The sequence below is a fragment of the Vicia villosa genome, linkage group LG3 (genome assembly GCF_029867415.1).
Source record: "Vicia villosa cultivar HV-30 ecotype Madison, WI linkage group LG3, Vvil1.0, whole genome shotgun sequence".
Taxonomy (NCBI): domain Eukaryota; kingdom Viridiplantae; phylum Streptophyta; class Magnoliopsida; order Fabales; family Fabaceae; genus Vicia; species Vicia villosa.
In genome coordinates this window covers 70,215,732-70,221,731 of record NC_081182.1, presented here as the reverse complement: position 1 = coordinate 70,221,731, position 6,000 = coordinate 70,215,732, and positions in this window count along the sequence as shown.

Here is a 6,000-nt window from a genome sequence, read left to right as displayed (position 1 = left end):
TTCATTTGTACAAATTTCATATTACTCATTCTTTTTGCATAACTTGCTCATGACTTGAATCACAATTAGTTTTCCCTTTTTACCATAAATGTGAGATGGCTTTCCATTGTGTATATACGCGAGAGACCTACATTTATTGTTTTAACTGGATATTATTACGTTTAATCTTTCGTTTGTGTTGATTTTATGAATGGACAAAAGTGATCAAGACACTTGTTTGATTTTGAGCACAACCACCATAGCCAAATATCAATTCACCTTATGAGTGTATGAGCATTAGTAATCCCCTTTTAGCATTTTCTTCAATGTCCATATTGTTTACTTAATGCTTGTCTATGAGCGTTTGGTTCTCAATTGTGTATGGATGTTGATTCTTTGTTTCCTTGAACCCTTAACTATGATTTATAGTTGAATTTTTACCTTGCCTTAGAAAGTAGGGAGTATTCACTTTATGTTGTGGTTGAATTCAAGTTGGGGAGAGCATGTTTGCTTACTTATATTATGGTTGGTATGAGGTTGTGAAAAGAAAAAGAAAAGAAAGAAAAAATGTGAAAAAGAAAGAAAAAAAAAAGAAAAAACGTTTGAAAAAGAAAATAACAAAAAGAGTATGAATAAGATTGTGCTAATAAGTTTTGTGTTTGGTTTGACAACTTGTGATGAAAAATAAAGTTGGATTGAAATTCCTTTGTTTGAAACTTTGTGGAAGTAATTACTCCCTTAAGCTTAGGCAAGTTTTTGTTTCAATTAGCTTTAGGACTTACCACTTATTTGTTAACCGAGCCGCATTACAACCTTTAAAGTCCTTGTGATTCGTGTTATTGCATTTTCGATACTATTTTTGGATGAATGCATAATTTTGTCTATTGTTTGCAAGATTGTTGGGTGTGTGTCAAAGTCCTCACCTTTCGGTGTTTTTCCTCTACCGATGAATTTTTATTAGGTATGATTCATGATTGAGCTTGATTTTGTTACAAAATGTTTTGAATGATTTTTGTACTTAGGATTCGTTTCCTTTTCATGTTTTCATTGTAGGATTACGGTAAGTATTTACTCTGTTCGTACGTTTTTGTTTGAACCGTACAATTGTTTCGTTTTTCTAAATCTTGTTGATTCTTGATTCTTTAGATTTTTACTTTTGTGATTTGAGTGTTTGACCTTGCTTGAGGACACACAAATTCAAGTTGGGGAGAGTTTGATAAGTGCCAAAATATAGTTATTTTGAGTATGTAAATACTGGCACTTATCGATACTTTTTGTTTATACCGTTTGAATAATTCCCCGTTTTATGTAATTTCGTATACTCCGAGTTTTGTTACGTTTTTGTGTAAATATGTACTGTAACACCCCAATTCTACCCAGGCATATAGGTACAAATATCAGAGTATAAAAATTAAATTCATAAAAACAATTAGGGCGTTACACTTAAGTAACCACATAACCAAACATAACATACTCGCAAAAGATGCGTAACACAAATAATCAAAGAGGACGGATACTCATAAACACCTGAATGTATTCATACTTATATATATGCATCGTGTTATACCCCAAAATTTGCCCACATCTTTTTTCAAGAAAATTCCAATCTGAAAATTAAGAGTCTCATATAATCATGGATTTTTATTTCAACAAATATCCTGACATATGAAATACTTAGTTTTTAGAATTTTTCTTATACAGTAATTTGGCTTGCAGTTGAATTTATTCTTACGCAAACGCCAAATACTGTTTATTACTTCACACATGCTATTTATTTATTTACAGATAAATAGTACTGACGCAATTGGTACAGAGTTAAATCTTTTTGCAGGCGCAGAATCAGGAAACTCAGACTGTACTGGTAACAGGGTTATTATCGGTAATTTTGCCCGCATACCGTAAATATTAGTTATTTATTATGTCTATGTTTTTTTAACAAGTCATGTAAATAAACTTTCATTTTTCACATAAAACATAAAACAAAAACAACAAAAAAGAAAATTAACTTTGACTGTTGATTTTTCACTCTAACTGCTACGTCAATACCTGAACAGTCAGTTGACAGCCAAACTGCTGGCAGTACAATTCTCAGTGTTTTGTACCATCAATCAAATCAATCTTTCACAATTCAAAATTCCAAGATTTTTGTTCTAGAAGTCTTCTGAATATCACGCGATTAGCAGAAACTCAGCACTGCACAAAAATCAGGTACGCTTAACTGTCTCCTACACAAACAGTCCCTAATCAGGGTTTTTCTTGTTTTTACAGGAGCAACAAGTTTTTGAGAGCTCAAATGGATTTCATACACATCCATATATCTCAAAGTACCATCATACAAATTTTCAAACTTCAATTCACTCAGACGCACCGTCAGCAGCTCAAACAGTCAACAGACGACCCGTTTGACCAAAAAAGTCAACAGACAGTCAAAAATGAAATTTTTTGTCAAAGTCCATATTTTGTCAAAGGATTCATCATTTGATCATTGGATGATCATAATTCATCAAGGAAAGATCAAAAATCAACAAAACCCTAAGATTCAAAATTAGGGTTTTTGCCTGAAAAGTCAACTCAACTTTGACTGATCATAACTCTCTCATCCTTCATCCAAAAAATTCAAACCAAAGCTTGTTTTGAAGGAAATTCAATTATCTTTCAAATTCCATTGATCCCATGGTCATTGGATTCACCATTTGAAAAATATGATCAAAGACATTACAGGTCATTTTCAAAGTCAACAAAAAGACACTTTTTTCAAAAGGACACACAAGGAGCTTCAAAAATCATTTTGACATGAGACCAAAGACATTGGTTAGAGGACTCTTTGAGGTTTCTAAAAAGTGCAAGATCTCTTTCATATGACAAAAATTGAAGGATTTACACCTTGTTGAAGTTGGCTAAATTTTGGGAAAATGCATGAAATCAACATTGCTCAAAAATGTATTTTTTCCAAATGGGGCCAAGTTTTCAGCATTCAAACATCATTTCCATGATGATATGGGCCTCCCACGACCAAGACTAAGCCCACATCATTTTTTATCCATTTTTGGCATAATTTTATCTTATTTTAAGATTAAAATTAAAAAGAAAATGAAATGGATAAAGAATAGCTTGTATTCCAAGCATGACTCATTCAACTCTGTCCCAAAGCAAAGTACAGCAGAGGAGGAGAAGAAAATCAAGCCATGGTGGCTTAAAGGCAAAGCTACCAATGTTGAAAAAGTCAAGATTCCAAAAAACTCATCAATGCTTTTGGCTTAGTTTCTAAGCACTCTAATGCTTATAAATAGGCTATAGCACTTCAGTAATGAAAGAGGACAGAAATTGAGAGCAAAACTCTTGCTTGTAACACACTTGTAATCTCTTAAAATATTCAAAGAATTTTGAAATTCGAATTCCAAATTTAAGTCACTTTCCATTCAAACTAAACACTCAAACACGTTCCTTGAACTTCACTGAACATATCCAGATCATTTGCAAGCTCTGAAACTCCTTGAATCAAACGCTACAGGTCTCGATTCATCCAAACTAAAACTGACTTGTGTCTCATAACCCAAGCATATCTAGCACGATGTAGACATATATTTGAACTTGGTGTGGTGTGTAGATCATTTCTAGAGCTTTAATTGAGTTTTAGATGCTTACACACGAAGATACCATTTTAGGGTTCTTAAGCTAAAATTTGGGATCCTCTGATTTAGGCAAAATTAGAAGAAACCAATGACATATTTGAACTCAGGGGACGATTTTAAGCTTAACCATGGTCTCCTAAGTAATTTATATTGCTTGTATGAAATTTTGACATGTGCAGGTCTTGTAGCTACGGACGAAAACCGTCACTAAAGGCTTTACCTACAGTTGCAGAGCCTATAGCAACGGAGAGAGGAAGAAGATGAAGGCGTGGCAGGCTCTGGTTGGCCAGAATGCGCGCGCCAGCTTTTATTCAAATTCTTGGATCCTGTGTTGCGCTGTCCATGCTTTTGTCATGCTCCTCAAAATCTGAGCCCTCTGATTCACTTCCAATCAGATCCAACGTGCCAGATCTCTCACCACACCATACTCCTTCATTGATTTCCACACAGGATCAGTATCCTTTTTATTTTCTATTTTATTTTCTATTTTATTTTAATTTCTTTGTTAAATTAATTAAAAATAGTTTTAAAAATCCAAAAAATACACAAAAAATATTTTTAGACTTCTAAAATAATATATTATTTTCTGAAATAAAAATATTTTATTTTTCTTCAAAATTTCAATATTTTACATAATTAATTAGTATATATTTATATATTTGCTTTTTAATTATTCTAACCAATCAAAAAATCATAAAAAAAATTGTTCTTTGTGTTAAATATTGTTTATATACTATAAACTAATTTTGTACATATTTTGAATAATTTTCTCTCTAAGTTTTAATTATTTGTATAATTATTTGCATAATTATGTTTTAATTAACTTAAATCAATTTCAAATCAATTTCCAAAAATTCCAAAAAAATTAGTTTTGTTTTAAAATTAATTGACAAATATTTTGTACATATTTTAAACTTAATTTCTAGGTTTAAATCTATTTTCATCTTTTTTTCTTCATTTTAATTTAATTAATCGTGCATTAATTATAATTAAAACCAATCATAAAAAATCCAAAAACATGCCTTTTATTTTTCTTGCAATTTAAAATTCCTAGATAAATGTATAGGATGTCAAATTCATGTAAATAGGCTAGTTTACATTTCCCGCACAATCGATGTAATAGCGTAGATTTACTTTCCGCACTTTACATTTCCGCACTTTAATTTCCAGCAAATATAAACTGCGTGTATGTCAAAGATAAAATTGAACCGTTAGATCACTAACTTCAAAGATAAAATATCTGAATACAAACACAATCACACTTGCACCTCTTAAGGTAATCCCTTCTCATTCTTTTCAAAATCAAAGTCAAAATTCTACTGTTTTGAGTACAAAATCGAACCTTGCGTTTATATCCGGTGAAAGGATAGATTTTTAAAGGAAATAGGATAAAGACCTTACAACTCAGGGTAGACCTCCTAGTTTGCTTGCTCAAATCAAAACAAACAAAATTCTCATACACTGTTGTTTTTCAAAACAAAACTTCCAAAAAAGACAATACTTTGTATACATCCAAACACGGATTATTACAAAGTTAACATTCTTTTCAAAACATCTTTCGAAAGATAAACAAGCATTTTGTATACATCCACACACGGATCATTACAAAATTCAATTTACAAAAGTATTTGAAACCACATATGAGCAATTTCAGAGCAATTGAAAAGTGATCGAAAAACAAGTGAGCTAAGCAAACTTAAGAGCCCATGGATAACCATGGATACAAAGGGTGCTAACACCTTCCCTTTGTATAACCTACCCCCTTACCCAGAATTTCTTAAAGGTCTTTTTTCTGTTTCTTTTATAAACCTTTCCTTAATTGGATAAAATAAAAGGTCGGTGGCGACTCTGTGAATTTTCAAAAATGCGAAAGCATTAAGCGATAAAAAAGAGTCAGTTCACGTATCTCTACAGAACAGAGGTATGGCCCGGGATTAAAAAAAACGGAGGTCCACACATCGGTAAACAAAATATCCACAACATTCCTCCAAAATACACCGTATGAGAAGGTATCCAAAATACATAATACGAATGCATCTAAAGGATCAAATATACATCAAAAGGATCCTATGAGCATTATCTACAAAATAAGTGTTCGATCCCCCCCCCCCTAGGTGTTACGTATCACGAGCGGACGACACCAAAACGGACGACTACAAAGAGAGCACCTACACTTGCGGATCACCTGCACATTACCCACGAGTAGGTAACATTAAGGCAGAAGGGTGAGAATATAATTCATAATGAAAGCATGATCAATATAGTAATGCCCACAAATATCATTAAGAATCATATTACAAGATAATCCAATAAGTCAACCACAGTCAATATATAAGTAATGCGGTACATGAATGATAACATAAATTATAAAGACTGACGATGATGAATG